Consider the following 21,844-nt stretch of genomic DNA (forward strand, 5'->3'; position numbering starts at 1 on the left):
CACAGTCCTGGTGTGTAGGGTGTTTCGTTCACAACATTTTATGTAGTCCGTGATGGTGTTTGTGAGTGAATCAATGTCCTCCCCATGAATCTCAGTGAAGAGCTCCCAACTGGTTGACCCAAAGCAGTCCCACAGAGCCTTTTCAGCCTCTGTAGGACAGGGGGTAGGGTTTGGATTGGATTTGCCTTTATTAGTCTTGCAATGGAGAAATTTAAATTTCACAGCAGCAAAGCTGCATCCTTAGGATTAGCATAAAACAAGTCCAAGATGTTCTTGTCTCTGGTAGCACAGGCTACATACTGTGTGAAGGATGGGAAGGAGGACTCCAGTGAGACATGGTTAAAGTCCCTTGAAATGATGAGCAGGGCATTGGCGGACTGGATTTGCAGCCTGTTTACGACAGTCATCAGGGCATCAGACGCTACGCCGCCATTTGCCATTGAGAGAATGTACGCCGTCAGTTATGAGGTGTGATAATTCCTGAGGAAGATAGTGCAGCCAGAGTTTAATGGCTAGCAGCCCAATGTCCCAAGGGAAGAGTTTCTTTTTGATCGTTATGTGCTCAGGATTGCACCATGTATCATTCACAAACACAGCAATTCCCTCTCCTTTGTTTTTACCGCTCCCTGCATTTCTGTCGCTGAGTTGGAAACCCTCCAACTCAGCGTGTGTGTCTGGAGTGATCACCAACAGCCATGTTTCCGTGAGGAGCAGCAAACTGGCCTCACTGTACTCTGCCTGATGTTGCACTAGCGCTGCTAGCTCGTCCATCTTATTCGAAAGCAATCTTACATTCCCCATAATGACAGTTGGGAGGACATGTCTGTATTGTCTCTTTCTGCGGCGGTCTTCCCAGCCCGAAACCCCCGTTTTCTCCTCTTCAGCTCATCGGGGATGTCTAGTTGCCGGCTGCTAGCCCGTTATTAGCTTGCCATGCTAGCAGCTGGTCTCCACTGAAAACAATGGGATCCCGTGTGCGAGTGGTTTCCCTGTTCACAGTAGTAGCAAAAAAATAATGGAGATGAGCAGAATGAAAATGCCCATCTTCTCCCCGTAGGTTTCAGGACGGAAAATACACAAAATACAATCGGACAAATACATAAACAAAATAGTAGGGCAGAAAGGGACTTAAACAGGGTTAGGAGCTGCTGTCGAGGTAGCTGCGCAGGGGGCCATGACATGACTTCCTGAGAAAGTCATCAAGCTATGCACTTTTATGCAGAGTACATCACACACATGCACGCACACACACACACACACACACACACAAACACACACACACACACACACACGCACGCACACACACGCACACACGCACACACACACACACACACACACACACAGTAGTTTTAAGGCTTATTTAGTGGAAAAGTATATTTTATGGAAACCCGGGAACGGATTATTCCCATTTTAATGGTTTCCTATGGGAAATATTTTTTTGAGATACACACTTTTCGCCTTACACACTCTGTCTGGGAACCAATTAAGTTCGTAAGTTGAGGTCTCACTGTAAACCCTTCAGACCCATCTGTCCTTGACTCCCCCCCCAGAGCTTCCATCAGTTGATGATTCCCTTGATGAACCTCATCAGTTCACAGAGGTCCTCTCTGCAATCCAGAGCCTTAAAAACAACAAAAGCCCTAGCCCTGATGGACTTCCAGCTGGCAACAGCCGTGGCATCTCCCTGCTCTCTGTTGCTGGCAAGATTCTTGCAAAAATAATGCTGTTCCGTCTTACATTGCACATTACCAAAGACATCCTCCCAGAGAAACAATGCGGTTTCAGAAAGCACCAGAGCACTCTGGACATGATCTTTCCTGCCCGACAAGTTCCGGAGAAATGCAGGGAACAAAACAAGGACCCCTAAATCACCTTCATCAACTTTAACAAGGCCTTTGATACAGTTATCCGTGAAAGTCTTTGGACCATAGTGCAGAAATTTGGCATCCCTTCCAAATTTCTCGGCATTATGAAACAGTTCCACAGCAGCATGCAGTACTTGTTGGCGGCCAGCAATCATCCCCATACCCTGTGGATGTCGGGGTGAAGCAGTGTTGTGTACTGGCCCATTACAGTATATTCAATTTGTTCCTGATGGCACCTTCACTCCTCTTCCATAAGTCATACCATGTCTGCCGTCCACCGATCACTCGGTCATGGCAAAAGAGAGCTTTCCACACCCCATGTTCACCCTCAGTAGAACACCCCTCAAGGTTGTCCAGCAATTCAGCCTACCGAGGCAGCATTATAACACCCTCCTGTCAAATTGATGATTACGCCGAGGCCCGCATCAATCAAGCCTCCAATGCTTTTCGCAGATTGCGTACTTGTGTGTTCGAAAACAACCACTTAAGTCTTTTGGGGTTCAGGGGTCACTCTTGAAGACTTTCTCTGACTCTGTGGTTGCTTCAGACATCCACTATGGAACTGTCTGCTGGTCGGGCAGCATCAGCAACTGGGACAGAAAAACACTGGAGCGCCTTGTCAAGAGGGCGAGTTCTGTACTGGGCTGCTCACTGGACTCCCTGGAGACGGACGCTGTCAGGCTTCTTAATAATCACATGTGAATGAAAAAAAAACTGGACTCTTGTACTGTAAATAGCACAGCCACCTTATGTTGATGCAATACATTTAAATTTATCAATGTTTTTTTTTTTTAATACTTGCACTATGTACAGTTTTTTTATGAAAAAAAAAAAAAAAATGACTGCACACTTACAGTATATACCTCAGTCTTCTAGCAAAAAGGCAACTCCGGTGGGTTGGACATGTCACCGGATGCCTGGCTGGCGTTTGCCTCGACAGGTGCTTTATGGACAACTATTGTCAATAAATAGGAAGCTTGGTGGTCCAAAGCTGCGATACAAAGACCAGATGAAACAGACTCTCAAGAGGTGCAACATCAAGCCCAGTGGTCTGGAGTTTTCTGCAGCTACAGTAAGAGGCCACTCTGGCGTTCCTTATGCCACGAAGGGGTGGCACACATAAAAACACACCTAGTGGAGGATGGTGTGCCGCCAGCAAAGTCACCTTTGTGCTGTTCCAGTGCCGCCTCAGCAACTTGATCCGGGCCTCACATGTCCTGAATGTGGCAGGATTTGTAGCTCCAGTATTGGGCTTCATAGTCACCTACAGTGGCATCGTTGCCAGCAGCGATAACCACTGTCCAATACACCACAGGAGAAGGAAGCTACATCATCTTCGATTCCGATGGACTGCCAAGGAGGCGTGTGTGTGTGTGTGTGTGTGCATGTGTGTGTGTGCGTGTTTGAGCGTGTGTGTGTGCGCATATTGGTGTGTTCTCTGCGTGTGTAGTAACTTAAGAAAATAGAAATAGTTTGTTTATTTGACATGTATCATGACTATAAGACAGTTGTGAGGTGTGCTGTCGGTGTGACAGAGGAATTAAAGGTGGAGGTGGGACTAAACCAAGGGTCAGCTCTGAGCTCCATCTTATTCATGATGGTGATGACATGCTGACAGACGATGTTAGATAAGAACCTCCTTGGACCACGATGTTTGCAGATGACATTGTGATCTGCAGCGAGAGCAGGGAACAGATGGGGAAGAAACTAGAGAGGTGGAGGTATTTGCCCAGCTTCAGGCTCAGGTTGAACATGCGCTGGACAATGACACAGAGCTGCTCGTAGCAGGTCCTGAGGAGTCAGAAACAGATGTTGTCTGCACCTTCTGCCTTCTTCACTTTCATCCTCCTCAGTTGGTCCCTGACCTGTTTTGACAGACAGGCAGGAACCAGGAGGCAGAGTGGCAGTTAAGGGTGTTGCATCAGTTGAGAGGGAAGTTGTTTGTTGCTGAAAACTGGTCGTGAGTGGGGGTGGACAGGGGATGTCCACAGTGAGAGTGGGTGCAGGTGCAAGTGGTGTTGACGGTGGGGCAGGGGCAACAGACGTCTGTAAAACCAGTTGAAAAAGCAGATAGAGTGCTTATACACATTAGTAAACATATTATGTTATTTCATGCTTAGATTAGTAAACATGTTATTCCATGTTTAGCTTAGTACATATTATGTTATTGCATGTTTAATTTAGACTACATGCGTCTCTTTAGACTACATGGAATAATAAAGATATTAGTTGAATAGTTTCGAAAGCAGGATGTAACGAGTATCAAGTTTCAGTCTATGTTCTCCAAACACTGAGTTGTCCGTAGCTGATTGGACAACAGATCGCTGCTGTGGACGTTCAAAAAACTAGTCAGAGCGGGAGCTCTGTCTCTTATTTTGTGCTCTTTGCTCTGTGTGCTCCTCGCTTCCTGCTTCGACGAGAGAAGTGCTTTTTCTGTCTCACTAGAATAGAGTAGTATTTTTGTTCACCATCTATCGTCCTCGATGATATTTTTATCACAGAACTTCGTTGAACACCGAACCAGAAGAGAAACAAGAATTTGAAACCAACAAAAGCGGTTTAAGCAGTCCTTGTCTTTCTCATTCAATGTCATTGGGATGTTTTGGCCTGAGATGTTTTTCGGGGCCCACCAGATGCAAGTGACATTTCTGTCTTGCAGCTGCTCCTCCATTTTCATCCTGTAGGCCTTTTCCCCTCTCTGATCTTTTCTTCTCAGTTGGATCTGCATGGCCTTCAGCTCATCTCTGTTCCCCGACACGAAAGCCCTTTTCTTCACCTTCAGGAAGGCCTTTATGTCGGGAGTAATCCACAGTCCTGGTGTGTAGGGTGTTTCGTTCACAACATTTTATGTAGTCCGTGATGGTGTTTGTGAGTGAATCAATGTCCTCCCCATGAATCTCAGTGAAGAGCTCCCAACTGGTTGACCCAAAGCAGTCCCACAGAGCCTTTTCAGCCTCTGTAGGACAGGGGGTAGGGTTTGGATTGGATTTGCCTTTATTAGTCTTGCAATGGAGAAATTTAAATTTCACAGCAGCAAAGCTGCATCCTTAGGATTAGCATAAAACAAGTCCAAGATGTTCTTGTCTCTGGTAGCACAGGCTACATACTGTGTGAAGGATGGGAAGGAGGACTCCAGTGAGACATGGTTAAAGTCCCTTGAAATGATGAGCAGGGCATTGGCGGACTGGATTTGCAGCCTGTTTACGACAGTCATCAGGGCATCAGACGCTACGCCGCCATTTGCCATTGAGAGAATGTACGCCGTCAGTTATGAGGTGTGATAATTCCTGAGGAAGATAGTGCAGCCAGAGTTTAATGGCTAGCAGCCCAATGTCCCAAGGGAAGAGTTTCTTTTTGATCGTTATGTGCTCAGGATTGCACCATGTATCATTCACAAACACAGCAATTCCCTCTCCTTTGTTTTTACCGCTCCCTGCATTTCTGTCGCTGAGTTGGAAACCCTCCAACTCAGCGTGTGTGTCTGGAGTGATCACCAACAGCCATGTTTCCGTGAGGAGCAGCAAACTGGCCTCACTGTACTCTGCCTGATGTTGCACTAGCGCTGCTAGCTCGTCCATCTTATTCGAAAGCAATCTTACATTCCCCATAATGACAGTTGGGAGGACATGTCTGTATTGTCTCTTTCTGCGGCGGTCTTCCCAGCCCGAAACCCCCGTTTTCTCCTCTTCAGCTCATCGGGGATGTCTAGTTGCCGGCTGCTAGCCCGTTATTAGCTTGCCATGCTAGCAGCTGGTCTCCACTGAAAACAATGGGATCCCGTGTGCGAGTGGTTTCCCTGTTCACAGTAGTAGCAAAAAAATAATGGAGATGAGCAGAATGAAAATGCCCATCTTCTCCCCGTAGGTTTCAGGACGGAAAATACACAAAATACAATCGGACAAATACATAAACAAAATAGTAGGGCAGAAAGGGACTTAAACAGGGTTAGGAGCTGCTGTCGAGGTAGCTGCGCAGGGGGCCATGACATGACTTCCTGAGAAAGTCATCAAGCTATGCACTTTTATGCAGAGTACATCACACACATGCACGCACACACACACACACACACACACAAACACACACACACACACACACACGCACGCACACACACGCACACACGCACACACACACACACACACACACACAGTAGTTTTAAGGCTTATTTAGTGGAAAAGTATATTTTATGGAAACCCGGGAACGGATTATTCCCATTTTAATGGTTTCCTATGGGAAATATTTTTTTGAGATACACACTTTTCGCCTTACACACTCTGTCTGGGAACCAATTAAGTTCGTAAGTTGAGGTCTCACTGTAAACCCTTCAGACCCATCTGTCCTTGACTCCCCCCCCAGAGCTTCCATCAGTTGATGATTCCCTTGATGAACCTCATCAGTTCACAGAGGTCCTCTCTGCAATCCAGAGCCTTAAAAACAACAAAAGCCCTAGCCCTGATGGACTTCCAGCTGGCAACAGCCGTGGCATCTCCCTGCTCTCTGTTGCTGGCAAGATTCTTGCAAAAATAATGCTGTTCCGTCTTACATTGCACATTACCAAAGACATCCTCCCAGAGAAACAATGCGGTTTCAGAAAGCACCAGAGCACTCTGGACATGATCTTTCCTGCCCGACAAGTTCCGGAGAAATGCAGGGAACAAAACAAGGACCCCTAAATCACCTTCATCAACTTTAACAAGGCCTTTGATACAGTTATCCGTGAAAGTCTTTGGACCATAGTGCAGAAATTTGGCATCCCTTCCAAATTTCTCGGCATTATGAAACAGTTCCACAGCAGCATGCAGTACTTGTTGGCGGCCAGCAATCATCCCCATACCCTGTGGATGTCGGGGTGAAGCAGTGTTGTGTACTGGCCCATTACAGTATATTCAATTTGTTCCTGATGGCACCTTCACTCCTCTTCCATAAGTCATACCATGTCTGCCGTCCACCGATCACTCGGTCATGGCAAAAGAGAGCTTTCCACACCCCATGTTCACCCTCAGTAGAACACCCCTCAAGGTTGTCCAGCAATTCAGCCTACCGAGGCAGCATTATAACACCCTCCTGTCAAATTGATGATTACGCCGAGGCCCGCATCAATCAAGCCTCCAATGCTTTTCGCAGATTGCGTACTTGTGTGTTCGAAAACAACCACTTAAGTCTTTTGGGGTTCAGGGGTCACTCTTGAAGACTTTCTCTGACTCTGTGGTTGCTTCAGACATCCACTATGGAACTGTCTGCTGGTCGGGCAGCATCAGCAACTGGGACAGAAAAACACTGGAGCGCCTTGTCAAGAGGGCGAGTTCTGTACTGGGCTGCTCACTGGACTCCCTGGAGACGGACGCTGTCAGGCTTCTTAATAATCACATGTGAATGAAAAAAAAACTGGACTCTTGTACTGTAAATAGCACAGCCACCTTATGTTGATGCAATACATTTAAATTTATCAATGTTTTTTTTTTTTAATACTTGCACTATGTACAGTTTTTTTATGAAAAAAAAAAAAAAATGACTGCACACTTACAGTATATACCTCAGTCTTCTAGCAAAAAGGCAACTCCGGTGGGTTGGACATGTCACCGGATGCCTGGCTGGCGTTTGCCTCGACAGGTGCTTTATGGACAACTATTGTCAATAAATAGGAAGCTTGGTGGTCCAAAGCTGCGATACAAAGACCAGATGAAACAGACTCTCAAGAGGTGCAACATCAAGCCCAGTGGTCTGGAGTTTTCTGCAGCTACAGTAAGAGGCCACTCTGGCGTTCCTTATGCCACGAAGGGGTGGCACACATAAAAACACACCTAGTGGAGGATGGTGTGCCGCCAGCAAAGTCACCTTTGTGCTGTTCCAGTGCCGCCTCAGCAACTTGATCCGGGCCTCACATGTCCTGAATGTGGCAGGATTTGTAGCTCCAGTATTGGGCTTCATAGTCACCTACAGTGGCATCGTTGCCAGCAGCGATAACCACTGTCCAATACACCACAGGAGAAGGAAGCTACATCATCTTCGATTCCGATGGACTGCCAAGGAGGCGTGTGTGTGTGTGTGTGTGTGCATGTGTGTGTGTGCGTGTTTGAGCGTGTGTGTGTGCGCATATTGGTGTGTTCTCTGCGTGTGTAGTAACTTAAGAAAATAGAAATAGTTTGTTTATTTTATGGATGAATAAATTATTTTACTTTAATTAAAATTGTTTGTATATTAGAAATATAGATTTTAGACAAGTGATGTTTTTTTTATTTGTAATTTTGAAATATCATGCTCCAATGAATGTATTTTGGTTTATTCCGATCAGTTTTGGGCAATCTAGTTAAATCTGGCCCCATCCATTTTAGACTTTGGCCCCCTTTTCAGACACAACCCTAAAAAGAAACAACATTATTAACATCTCAAAATGTAATTTTTGTTTTTGCAGGATCAAAGTCGTTGATGAGACATGAGATGGAGAGATCTGAGAAGACTCAACCACAAATGTCAACCAAGGTATAAGGACAGAATTTGACTGAATGCAACGTTCGCTGAACTATAGTCTGCCACAAATGAAATGAATGTAAACTTAACTTTATCGACACTGCGCTGAACTATAGTCTGCCACAAATGAAATGAAGTTAACTTTATCGACACTGTTTTAGAAAAACTTGCGACTTCAGTTACAGAGTCAAATCCTTAGACTTCAGCCACCTGCATTTTGTGACACATAATATCGGAAGAGAGTAACCCATTTATGCTGTAACCAAACATTCTTTCAGTGGCAGTTGATTTGATGTTTTTTTTGTTTGTTTTTCAGATAAATCACAAAGAGAGCTCCAATGATGACAACAGCCATTGTGACAGGTTGTAAAGTATCTTATTTAATATTTTGTACATTCGCGTAGTTCTATTGGTTTACAAATGATATACAGTAAAGTCTCGTTATATCGATATTCAAGGGAGTCCGAAAAAATATCGATATAACCGGGACTATCGATATATCCGATATCGATATAACGAGACTTTACTGTATATCGAAAATGTTTATTTAAACAAGGAACGCCTGCTTCGGTTAGTGTTTCGTGTCGGACCGATTTAGATCGTTGGACAGGAAATTGTTGTGCGCATACGTTTGCATTACATCTGGGCATTCGAAGTAAACCACTGTTGAGTCAAGACGTATCGCACTGCTTGTCTTGTGTTTTTTTTTTTTTCTGGATCCCACAACACCGTATCTCCCTTACCATAGTGGAGAGCGCAACATTTTGGAGGCACCGCTGGGATATTTGCGTTCGAGTGTTGTCTACTCGCCGTGGGTAGAAGCTCGCGCCGAATATCCCCAATCAACCCAGTCGGAGTGGCGTCACCGTTTACTGTTTTTTTTTTTTTTCTACATGTGCTCTGGTTGAGTCTCTGTGAAGTGAATCCGGCCAGTTGAACTGCGTGTATCCTCTCGAAAATGGAGTTAGAGGAATTACAGTTGGACATCAAAGGCAAGTTATTTGGACTGAATTTTCAACAGTTGTCAGAGTTATGTGCTGAAATCCAAATATCTGGACTGAAAAGAGAGCAGCTTACAGAAAAGACTCGAGGCCAACTAATTAATATTGTGTTAAACAACATTGAAAGAGCTGAATTAGAGCTAGAAGATGGAGGAATGTCAGATTTGCTACGTGTAAAGGACTTGATTGAAAGTATAAAAAATTTTGAACTAGGAATAGCCAAACCAAGTGAAAAAAGGTGAAGATGCAGTGCGAAAGAGAAGCATAGTGCCCCCAGACACTGCACCCTGGCGCAAAGACTTCAAGATATCTGGACAAATAGGTGAGTTCGGACAAAAAGATAAACTCACATTTCCTAATTTGGTCAGACAGATAGAAAGTGGGCTCAGTAAAGGCTACCAGGGCGATGAGATCATCGATGCAGTGGTTAATGCAATAACACCAGGTCTGCAGTTGAGAAGCTACCTCGAAGGGAAAGAAAACCTCACCCTACCTTCTTTACAAAGGATTCTCCGATCTCACTATCAGGAGAGAGGAGCCACTGAATTGTACAAGCAGCTCTCATTGGAAGTGCAGACTAATAAAGAGTCCCCGCAGAACTTTCTACTCCGTGCAATGGATCTCCTTCAAAGGATTCTTTTTGCATCTCAAGAGGCCGAATCAGGTTTGAAGTATGACCCTACATTGGTCCAGAGTTTATTCCTGCACACAGTTCTGACATGGTTACAGAGTGACAATGTAAAGAGTGACATGCAACCTTTCCTCCTGCTAACCACCACATCAGATGAAGTACTGCTAGAAAAATTAAACACAGCATGTGCAAATGAAAAGGAGCGACAGGAAAAAAAGAAAAATGCTGCTGCACGGGTGACAACGGTGAACACTGTCCAGTTAGATGACACACCAGCCCTGATTGGGAAGAAGACTCTTAAAGCAGAATACTGTTACTGTGCCGAATGAACTCCTTTCAGAAATCAAAGAGATGAGGTCAGAGATGATGCTTTTAAAGGAGCTGCGTGCAGAAGTGTCCCAGATCAAAGAGACTATTCAGAAACCAACAACCACTTCTCAGCCCACCAGCGGAGGACCTGAACGCCTGCCTGACCACTACCCTGAACAGATCGTCTTCACGCCACCTTCACCATATCAGTACCACCCAGCACCAGGTCCCAGGCCGATGAGGGGGGCAGCACAGTTCCAGCAGCGGTTCGCCCCTCAGCAGTACTACATGCCCCGTCGCCCTCAGCCCAGGTGTTATTCTTGTATTCAGACAGGTAAAGAATATTGTCAGCACTGTTTTAAATGTGGATGTAGTGAACATTTCAGAGCAGGCTGCAAAGCACAGAACTCAGCCAGGAACCATGCTTTAAACTAGAAAGGGTTACCCCAGTGGGACATGGTGTGACCACAGAGACAGGTAGGTCCCAGTGTTACAGTGGTGCTATGAAAATGGAATAAGCACTCTGGGACTCGGGGTCCCAGGTGTGTGCTGTAGATGAGTTATGGAAACAAACGAACTTACCTGACATGTCATTGAAAAATGTGAATGAGCTTATTGACCCTGATAATACTCTCAATATTGTGGCAGCTAATGGAACGGATATGCCTTATGTAGGATGGCTTGAGATACCATTTAAACTTGGTGCTCATGATCCAGGGCTACTTGTACCAGTTTTAGTACTAAAAGGTGACCAGCAACAGTGTCCTAGCATAGGGTTTAATGTCATTGAGCGTCTTGTGTTAGATAGCCTCTCTAATGAGACGTCTGTGTAAGCTCTCAGTCGTACAGGAGTGGTCCATCGATGAGAAGGTTTCTTCAGCCGTCATCTGTACAAATTTGAAGTCTCTAATGAGACACAAACAGGGGATACAGAAAAGCTCAACAAAAACTGATGGCCTCGAGTTTTGTGACTCGTTGGTCTCAGTAAAGGCAGGTTCTATCCCTAGGATAGTTGTTAGTGTCCAGAACCCTACTAACCATGACATTAGGTTTCCAGTAAAGACTATTATTGGTACAGTGCAGTCAGTAGGATCTGTCTACCCAGCTAACATATTTAAAAGGGACCTTCCTTCAGCGGTTGTGAATGAGGTCCATGTCAAGGATACCACCATCCCTCTCAGTGAGCAGTGGGACCCCCCATTGACCATTCTCACCTGGACGAAGATAAAAGAAAGACCGTTCAGCAGATATTGAGAGAGGAATCGGCATCATTTTCAAAATCGGACGACGACATAGGGTGTGTGGAAAACCTACAAATGGACATTTTGTTAAAAGACACTGAGCCAGTTTCAAAGACATATATGTCTGTCCCAAAGCCACTGTACAGAGAGGTGAAAGACTATTTACAGGACTTGATAGCGCAGGGGTGGGTGGAAAAGTCCACTTCCTCCTACTCATCCCCTGTCGTCTGTGTCAGAAAAAAAGATGGTACACTGCGCTTGCATTGACTACAGAGAGCTGAATCGGAAAACACACCCTGACCGGCACCCCATCCCACGGGCACAGGACGTGGTGGACAGCCTTGGGGGTAACACCATCTTCTCGCTGTTGGACCAAGGCAAAGCATACCACCAGGGGTTCATGTCCAAAGGGAGCCGACACCTGACCGCCTTCGTGACCCCTTGGGGCCTTTATGAATGAATTCGAATCCCTTTTGGTCTCATGAATGCACCAGCAGCGTTCCAGCGGTGTATGGAACAATGTCTGGAGGGGTTACGGGACGAAATATGTGTCCCCTATCTTGATGACATTCTTGTTTTCAGCGGGACATTTGACAACCACGTTGAGGACGTCAGGCGAGTGTTGCGACGTCTCAGAGAAAATGGAATAAAACTCAAATCCCGAAAGTGTGACCTTTTCAAGCAGGAAGTGAGGTACCTCGGCAGGATTGTCTCTGCTGAGGGGAGCAGAATGGACCCGGGAGATACAGTAGCAGTGCGTGCCCTGAAAAACAAGCAGCCAGGCACTGTCGGTGAGCTTCGAGCCATTTTGGGACTATTAAGCTATTATAGGCGATACATCAAAGATTTCTCTTGTATTGCTAGTCCCTTGTATGATTTGCTTAAAGCCACTCTGAATGTTGAGACTCAGCAGCACCAAAGGAAAGTGAGACATGACAGTGTGTATTCCAACACACGTATTGAGTGGAGTGATGAGCATCAGTCAGTGTTAGAGCAGCTAATAGACTGTTTAGTTCAACCACCAGTTTTAGGTTTTCCTGACTTGCGCATCCTTTCATTTTGCGTACAGATGCCTCCAACCGGGGTTTAGGTGCTGTGTTGTACCAAAGACAAAATGGCAAACTTCGCGTGATAGCCTATGGCTCTCGGACTTTAACTGCAGCTGAGAAGAATTATAATTTACACTCGGGCAAGTTGGAATTTTTGGCACTTAAGTGGGTGATCACAGACAAGTTCGTGATTACAGTAAAGTCTCGTTATATCGATATCCAAGGGAGTCCGAAAAAATATCGATATAACCGGGACTATTGATATATCCGACCATGTTTGCATGTAATTTTCTCCGTGCGTACATAGAAATAGTATCGATATAACCGGGACTATCGATATATCCGATATCGATATAACGAGACTTTACTGTATTTGTACTATGCACCATTCTTCACTGTGTTTAGTGACAATAATCCACTCACCTATGTACTGTCGACTGCTAAATTAAATGCAAGTGGGTGCAGGTGGGTCGCAGAACTTTCTGATTTTAATTTTACTGTTAAATATCGTCCTGGTAAGGAAAATGTTGATGCAGACAGTTTATCTAGGATGCCCCTTGATATGGTAACATATATGGAAGGATGTACAAAAGAAATGTCATTAGATGCTGTGAGTGCTGCGGTACAAGCAGTTGACCAACAGAACGAGTCTAGTGCAGCTTGGTCTATGGGAATCTCAGCTACGTGTGCCGAGGTGTCACTAAACACACCGATCGCCCCATTGACTGTTGGACAGATTAAGCTAGATCAAGAGACTGACCTATTATATGATTTATTATATGACATTATATGACATATTATTAGATACAAACTGGCAGAGACGAAACCGCTAGGTACTGAACTAAGAAAGCATTGTCCTCAAGTTGTTTGTCTTGTGAGGGAATGGGACAAGCTACCCTTTAATGATAGAGGTGTTTTGTACAGAAAAACGGCAAACAGAACCCAACTACTGCTTCCTGAAAAACACAAGATGACAGTGTTAAAAGAGCTGCATGATGAAATGGGCCACCATGGTGTAGAAAGGACTCTTTCCCTTGTAAGGGATCGTTTTTACTGGCCCTTTATGCAAAAAGAAATAGAGGACTATGTACTGAGAATGTGTGTGTGCCTAAAACACAAAAAGCCCAACCGTGAGACCAGAGCCCCTCTCACTAATATTGTGACTACTCAGCCTTTTGAACTTGTCTGTGTTGACTTTTTGCATCTTGACAAATGTAAGGGTGGTTATGAATAGATGCTTGTGCTAGTAGACCATTTTACACGTTTCGCTCAAGTTTATGCTACAACGTCCAAATCTGGCAAAACAGCGGCAAACAAAATCTTTAATGACTATGCTTTAAAGTTTGGGTTCCCCCTTCGAATTCACCATGATCAGGGTGGTGAATTTGAAAATCAACTTTTTGCTCAACTGAAGGAATATTGTGGGGTTGCGGGTTCAAATTTGAAAATCAACTTTTTGCTCAACTGAAGACAACCCCCTACCACCCACAGGGAAATGGACAGGTTGAACGATTTAATCGAACACTGATCCAGATGTTAAAGACACTGACAGAGAAACAAAAGAGTAACTGGAAAGACTCACTAAACAAACTCGTTTATGCTTACAACTGTACCAAAAGTGAGGTGACAGGGTTTTCACCTTTTTACTTACTTTATGGACGTTCACCACGTTTACCAGTTCATATGTTGTTTAGTTTGAATTCAGACTCTAACCAGGGTGACACCAACCAGAAGGACTATGTGAAGAAGTGGAAACAGGGTATGGAGGAAGCGTATCTGATCACGCAAGAAAATAACAACAAAGCTGCTGCCAGGAGTAAGAGACTATATTACAGTAAACTAAAGTATTCTACCCTTTTGCCCGGTGATCGTGTTCTCGTTCGAAACTTAACCCCACGCGGAGGTTCAGGCAAACTGAGAAACCACTGGGAGGATGTTGTTCAGACAGTGGTTCGTCAAGTCAGCAAAGACATTCCAGTTTATGAGCTGAAACCTGAGAGGGGAAAGGGCAGATCTAGGATACTCCACCACAATCTCTTACTGCCATGTGATCATTTGCCATTAGAGACTTCACTACAGCCCCAGTCCAAGAAAAAGTCCACTCGGCAACGACCGAACAAGATGCCAGAGATGGATTCAGAAGAGGATGATGAGGAGGATGACTATTATCCAGTGTTGCATCGCCAGAGCACCCAACCAGACTCACCAGAACTTCAGGACGTGAGCTTCGTGGAGACAACCCACCATTATGACAATCAACTGGGGAATGAACTGCCGGGGACAGAGCCGGGAGCTGCGGAAGTTGACCAACCTCAGGAGGGCAACATTGGTCCGGAAAATGATCCACCTGTGACGGTGTGTCCCCCTTTTCCCCAGCCACCCCCCAGTAATCCTGATATTGGGGGAAATCAACGGTCACGACGAGAACACAGGAGACCCAAGGTATTCACGTATAATAGCCTTGGTACGCCATCTTGTTGCAATGTAGGGACAGTACCATGTTATGTTGAACAGACAATGCCTTGGATGTATGGTGCACACACCTATTATGCCACGGAGTACCACAGAGATGGTTAATCGATACTTCTGTTTGATAGCACAGTGAGATGGAAACAAGAAGACCCGATGAGCCCTGATGTGTATAATTAAAACGGAATGTATAAAAAGAGTTCCAGTCTGTGAACTGTTGATTGTTATAATGTAAACAGAATGTATGAAAAGAGTTCCAGTCTGTAAACTGTTCATTATTATAGTTCATATTTGGATGCAGTTCATAATACCGTGCGTAATTGTTTTGGGCATGTCGTCTAGCGCATTTATGTATTTACTAGTACATATGTTGGGGACAACAACTATTTTGAGGGCGAGTATGTGACAGGTTGTAAAGTATCTTATTTCATATTTTGGTTACATTCACGTAGTTGGTTTACAAATGATATATATCGAAAATGTTTATTTAAACAAGGAACGCCTGCTTCGGTTAGTTTTTCGTGTCGGACCGATTTAGATCATTGGTCAGGAAATTGTTGTGCGCATACGTTTGCATTACATCTGGGCATTCGAAGTAAACCACTGTTGAGTCAAGACGTATCGCACTGCTTGTCTTGTGGTTTTTTTCTGGATCCCGTAACACCGTATCTCCCTTATCATAGTGGAGAGCGCAACACCATGACCACACTCCTAGTGATGTTGGTCATAGTGCAAGTATCCCTAAGCTCCAGAGGCCGGTCAGTATCATCATAAGAATCTATCATGCTTAATCTATTGCAAATTCCCCCATTGTGGGACTATTAAAGGCTTTCTGATTCTGATTCTATTAATCATAGATGTGGGGAAAAAATATTTTTTGAAAACCTGGATATAACATTTCTTGGTATGTTTTGAATAGCTGTTAGATACTTATTCACTCTCATATTATGATGAGATTAATAAAGGATACCATGAAATCACTGGACGGTATCATACATACATACAGTGAGAGGGGCAAAATGCCTTTCAAGAGTATTAAAGCAACACTTAGAAAGGCTGCATCGCTTACGGTCCAACGAGCATCTCTTCAAAATAATTGTCTTCCTATTACAATGTCTAATACGAGAATGAGCATGCTGAAGTTCAAAATTTGCACCAGAGAGATCTTTTGAAATTGTTTTTTTCAATGTTTCAACAGTTCTATGGGAATTCGCAAAAGTGTGTAGCAAATAATCTGCTATTTTATATATATAATAATAATAATACATTTAATTTACACGCACCTTTCTGAACACTCTAGGACACTTTACAACAAAGACAACACACAAAACAGTAAAATCATGCATAAAACAATAAATAATAAAACAGAATAAATTAGACCATGAAAGCAAGTTTAAACAGGTGGGTTTTCAGGTGAGATTTGAAAGTAGGAAGGGAGTCAATGTTGCGGATGTTGGGTGGAAGTGAGTTCCAGAGTTTAGGTGCGGAGCGGCTGAAAGCTCTGCACCCCATCGTTGTGAGACGGGCAGAGGGCATGTAGAGGTGGAGGGAGGAAGAGGATCTGAGGGCCCGAGAAGGAACGGAGATTTCAATTAGGTCAGACAGATAGAGGGGGGGGGCAAGGTTATGGGTGGCTTTAAATGTAAACAGAAGTATCTTGAATTCAATACGGAGTTTAACAGGGAGGCAGTTTTATATATATATATATACAGTAAAGTCTCGTTACATCGATATCGGATATATCGATATTCCCGGTTATATCGATACTATTTCTATGCACGCACTGAGAAAATTACATGCAAACAGGGTCGGATATATCGATAGTCCCAGTTATATCGATATTTTTTCGGACTCCCTTGAATATCGATATAACGAGACTTTACTGTATATATATATATAATCATTTCATCTCATTTTCCGTACCGCTTATTCCTCATTAGGGTCGCGGGGGTTGCTGGAGCCTATCTCAGCTGTCTTCGGGCACGAGGCGGCAGACACCCTGAATTGGTTGCCAGCCAATCGCAGGGCATACAAAGACATACAACAGTCACTCTCACACTCACACCTAGGGACAATTTGGAGTGGTCAATCTGCCTGCCATGCATGTTTTTGGAGTGTATATATACAGTGGAACCTCGGTTTTCGAACGACTCAGTTCGAAGAAATAGGAGTCCTAACAAAATATTTGAGAAATTCTTGCTTCGTAGTTTGAACAACAATCAGATTTCAAACGCCGGTACGACGCGTGAGTGTGTACGCGAGGGTGGGAGGCTGAGTGGCGTATGGGTGTTTTGCTTCGTGACCAACTGTTGTTGCTTGCGGACGTGCTGCGTTTTGCTCTTGCGTTTAATATAGGTGTACGAAGAGTTTTAGCCCCAATCATGCCTCCAAAGAAAGTAAGTGAAAAAAAGAAAAGTAGTGCGTACAACTATTGCATTTAAGAATTACAGTGAGACCTCAACTTACGAACTTAATTGGTTCCCAGACAGAGTGTGTAAGGCGAAAAGTGTGTATCTCAAAAATAAATTTCCCATAGGAAACCATTGAAATGGGAATAATCAGTTCCCGGGTTTCCATAAAATATACTTTTTAACTAAATGAGCCTTAAAACTACACACAACATACCTTATTCTATGTATAAAAAATTTGCTATTGTATTGTAATGAAAGAAATACACTGCATTGTATCATAAAGTCACTTTATTTATATTTGTGATGGTCATTTATGGCTTGATGGAATGGTGTTGGAGGTTGAAGGTCAAAGGGAATTGCTGTTTGGAAAGAGGCGCATTACATGAGGACTGTAATTAAAGAAATAAACTGTGCTGTAAAATAAAGCTTTATTTACCTTTTTGTTGGTCGTTGATGGCTTATGGAAGGAGTTACCAACAGTCCATAAGGATTGTTGGTAACTTAACCTCTGGTGCTGTTCGGTCGTGTGCTTCCGCCGAAGATCACTCCGCCAGCCGTGGTGGGTGTGTATTATGAAAATAGTGCTTATTATAAGGTTTAATTTTCATAAATTTGACATTTGTAAGATAAGGTGTTTGTAAGTTGAGGTCCCACTGTAATAGCAAAATATGAAGGAGGTATGCGAGTGTCTGATCTGGCTAGGGCAGAGGTGCTCACACTTTTTTCAGGAAGGGAGCTACTTTTGAAATGACCACGTCGAAAATGATCTACTCATTATATTTACTGAGAAATATAGTGAAAATTATTGCAATTTATGTTAGTTTTATATCTGCATATGTTGCACAACACACCATAATTATGTCAATTGTTTGCCATTACCTGAGTTCACTGATAACTGGCAGACGAGACAACCGCACTTGAAAATGTCATAGTGAAAAAAAGTCATCCTCTCATTCCGTATGAAAGTGATACGTTTTTTCTTCTTACTTGGTCCAGCTGTTCCACTTTTTTATACTCTATCTTACGTTTAAGGGGAAAAAACCAAGTGAAAAATTGCTGTAACTAACGACATCCTTGTTCACTTTGCAACGAAGGGGTGTTGTTTGAGCTCGCAGTGAGTCTCTCAATGAGATGTCATTTGATTGGTTCTCCGGTGTATCAATCAAATAAAGGGATGGCTTTTTTTTTTTCAAAAGAACTCCACTTGATTTGTTAAGCGTCAGTTCCTGACAATGTCACATCACCTTGTCTTGCGATCTACCAATAGTACCATGGAGATCGATTGGTCGATCACGATCGACAGATTGAGCACCCCTGGTAGGGAATACAGCATGGCGAAATCTACGATCAGTACGATATTGTTGGTTCTAATTCTTGTATCTCGTCCTGGTTCTGGTTCAACGGAGTTTTATGATGAAATACCAGCGGGGACCATAAATGGTGAACAGAAAAGACTAATTTCTTCTTGCAAACAATGGAAGGACATGTCTAGTTGGAGCAGGGAGCCAAGAGAGCAAGGGCCGCCCCTTTCACCTAGTTTTTATCACACAGCAGGGATGACATCGTCTCGACCAGGCCTATCAGCAACGGGGAGGGGTTGGGAGAACATTAGACTGAAAATGAATACTTGTTGCACCCTACTGATGCAACAAGTTATCTAATAAGCTCCATACATCCATATAGACTAAACTAATCATTGTCACGACACTCGAGGCGAGAAGACAGGACTCGAGTGACGAAGGAAGGTGGGAAGGTTTGGATCTGAAATACACGGCGAGACCGATTTACAGGAGCAAAAAGTCTTTACTGAGACACGCATGCAAAATAACAAACAGGGAAAGGTAAGTGACGGCAACTAACAACGGCGGACCTGACGGCAAGGTAGTCGCGAGGGTAGCTTCCGGAATTCTCCGACGGAGACTGTAATGTGCGATCGGCATATATAGTCATAAGGCACAATCAGTAAATGACAATCAGCTGTGGGAGCCCAGGTGAGTAATGACGGGAGGGGCCGTCTCCAGGGAGCAGCTGAGGAGGTGACGGGAGGGGCGGGGCGCGCCCAGGACGGTGACGAGATGTGACAAACATGAAATAACATAGGATGTTTACGGCTTTGTATAAAAACACTATCATTCCCCCCTGTTGCACATTTAAACATCAGTACATACATTTCCAAAGCGGTTTTCATGTATGAATGTCATAACTAACGGCACAGGGAACCATTCTATACCACCAGAATCAGAATCAGAATCATCTTTATTGCCAAGTATGTAGAACACACAAGGAATTTGTTTCCGGTAGAACACGCTGCACTAGTATCGTCGTCAAAAAAACTGCTAAGTGGCACTATACAGTTCCATTTTGGCTACTGTTGAAAGAGTTCAAAGAGTTCAAAGAGTTCAAAGAGTTAATGGCTTGGGGAAGAAGCTGTTTAAATGTCTGCTGGATTTGGTGTGCATGGATCGGTAGCGCCTGCCTGAAGGGAGTAGCTGGAAAAGGTGGTGGGCAGGGTGCGGAGGGTCCAGTAGGATTTTCCGCGCCCTAGTTTGGATTCTTGCAGTGTGCAAGTCCTCGAGAGTGGGTAGGGCGGTGCCAATGATTTTTTCCGCCGTCCTAACTGTCCGTTGAAGTCGGATTTTTTTCCATTTTTGTGGCGGCCCCGAACCAAACGGTGATGGAAGAATACAGGATGGATTCGATGACAGCCGTGTAGAAATGTTGCAGCACCTCCTGTGGCAGGCCATGCTTCTTTAGCAGCCTCAGGAAGTACATTCTCTGTTGGACCTTTTTCAGGATAGAGTTGGTGTTGACCTCCCACTTCATGTCCTGGGAGACTGTGATTCCCAGGAACTTGAAGGTCTCAACGGTTGACACAAGGCAGTTGGATAGTGTGAGGGGTAGCTGTGGTACCATGGAGAAGGCGAAAAACCTCTGTCGTAACTTTACTGCTCTGATATGTAATTTCTCCATTTGCGAGAGTATTAAAGGTAAATCCAATTAAATCAAAATATTGACCAGGAAAATTCCTTCTTGGCCCTTTGTTTTGGCGGGAGCAACCACACTCTGGCCATGGTGTACAATTCCAAATTACAACACAGGGTCACCTTCACGCATTTGTTGGTACAAAACCTTTGCGTAATTGACCTGAGAATTGGTTATCATAGAATTCATCATTGTGCATCAGCATGGAATGATACAACCAATGACTAAGAAAATAGGTACAATCACGATCGCGACAGGCATAAACAGTCTAAGCAAAGTTGTATACCAAGGGCCCCTGACAAGCACGGCAAAGCTCGACGGGTGATCAGGCCGTCGATCTTTGGCCATAGCATCTCTGAGATCCCTGATAACAGTCAAAGGATTAGTCATGTTTATGGAATTCGCTTCTTCGGGTATGTACGTACAACAAGTGTCACCCACCATAGCACAGACGCCCCCTTGTGGGGCTGTCAAAAGGTCCAAAACCATTCTATTTTGCAGCACCATTTGTCAAATTGCTGCAATTTCGGTGTTCTGCATTTCATCCACTTTCAAGCTGGCATTTACAAACACTTGAAATCTGTAATCAATTGTTTCAATTCGTAGCATATTTTTTGCCACTCCAATTTGCGGAAAAAGAGCTAACATTACCTTACTACCCGTGCTGTGGTGTTTGAATTGTTCTGGAACATCAGTTCCCCAGATCGAATCATGGGGCTTAAACGATACTCTTCTCTTCACATGATGGGGCACTGGACGACTGGTAACGATGAAAGTATTGTCAGTTACAGTAACAGGTGCACACAAACCGTAGGCTCGCGGAGGAATAAAAGGATATACTTTCCAACCGCATAACCACCAAAGATGTGAAGATACGGGCAAAACAGTGACATTAGTGTTTAACGGTAGCAAAAGAGGTTAGCGAAGAAGAAGTTGGACACTGAGAGGACGGACGAGAGTAGACAGCAGTACAAGGAGATGCAGCGCACAGTTAAAGTAAAGGTGGCAAAGGCCAAACAAGAGGCCTATGATGATTTGTATGCTCGGCTGGACAGCAAGGAAGGCGAGACTGATCTTTACAGGCTGGCGAGACAGAGAGACAAAGATGGTAAGGACCTGCAGCTGGTTCGGGTGATTAAGGATAGAGATGGCAATGTATTAACAGGTGCCAGTGGTGTGATGGCAAGATGGAAAGAGTACTTTGAAGAATTGATGAATGAGGAAAATGAGAAGGAACAAAGAGTATAAGACATGACTGTTGTGGACCAAGACGTAAAAAAAACATTAGCAAGGCTGAAGTGAGGAGGGCCCTGAAGAGGATGAAGGGGGGGAAAGGCACTCGGGCCTGATGATTTACCAATCGAGGTATGGAAGTGTCTTGGGGAGGTGGCAGTGGTGTTCCTGACTGGGTTATTCAACAA

At 44.2% G+C, this 21,844-nt stretch overlaps 1 protein-coding gene and 1 long non-coding RNA gene across 2 annotated transcripts in view; one reads left to right on the forward strand and one right to left on the reverse strand.

Annotated features, from left to right (window-relative positions):
* Nucleotides 1-15,640, forward strand: part of LOC148898386 (uncharacterized) — a 42,114-nt gene extending 26,474 nt beyond the window's left edge. The window contains exons 3-5 of the long non-coding RNA XR_016115115.1: nt 8,275-8,342; nt 8,647-9,653; nt 14,627-15,640. This is a non-coding gene — a long non-coding RNA (uncharacterized LOC148898386). The remainder of the gene's footprint in view (nt 1-8,274; nt 8,343-8,646; nt 9,654-14,626) is intronic.
* Nucleotides 1-21,844, reverse strand: part of ppfibp2b (PPFIA binding protein 2b) — a 149,644-nt gene that overhangs the window by 76,855 nt on the left and 50,945 nt on the right. The window lies entirely within an intron of this gene.

This window comes from Hippocampus bargibanti, linkage group LG05 (genome assembly GCF_051943395.1).
Source record: "Hippocampus bargibanti isolate YZ-2025 linkage group LG05, ASM5194339v1, whole genome shotgun sequence".
In the NCBI taxonomy this organism is placed as follows: domain Eukaryota; kingdom Metazoa; phylum Chordata; class Actinopteri; order Syngnathiformes; family Syngnathidae; genus Hippocampus; species Hippocampus bargibanti.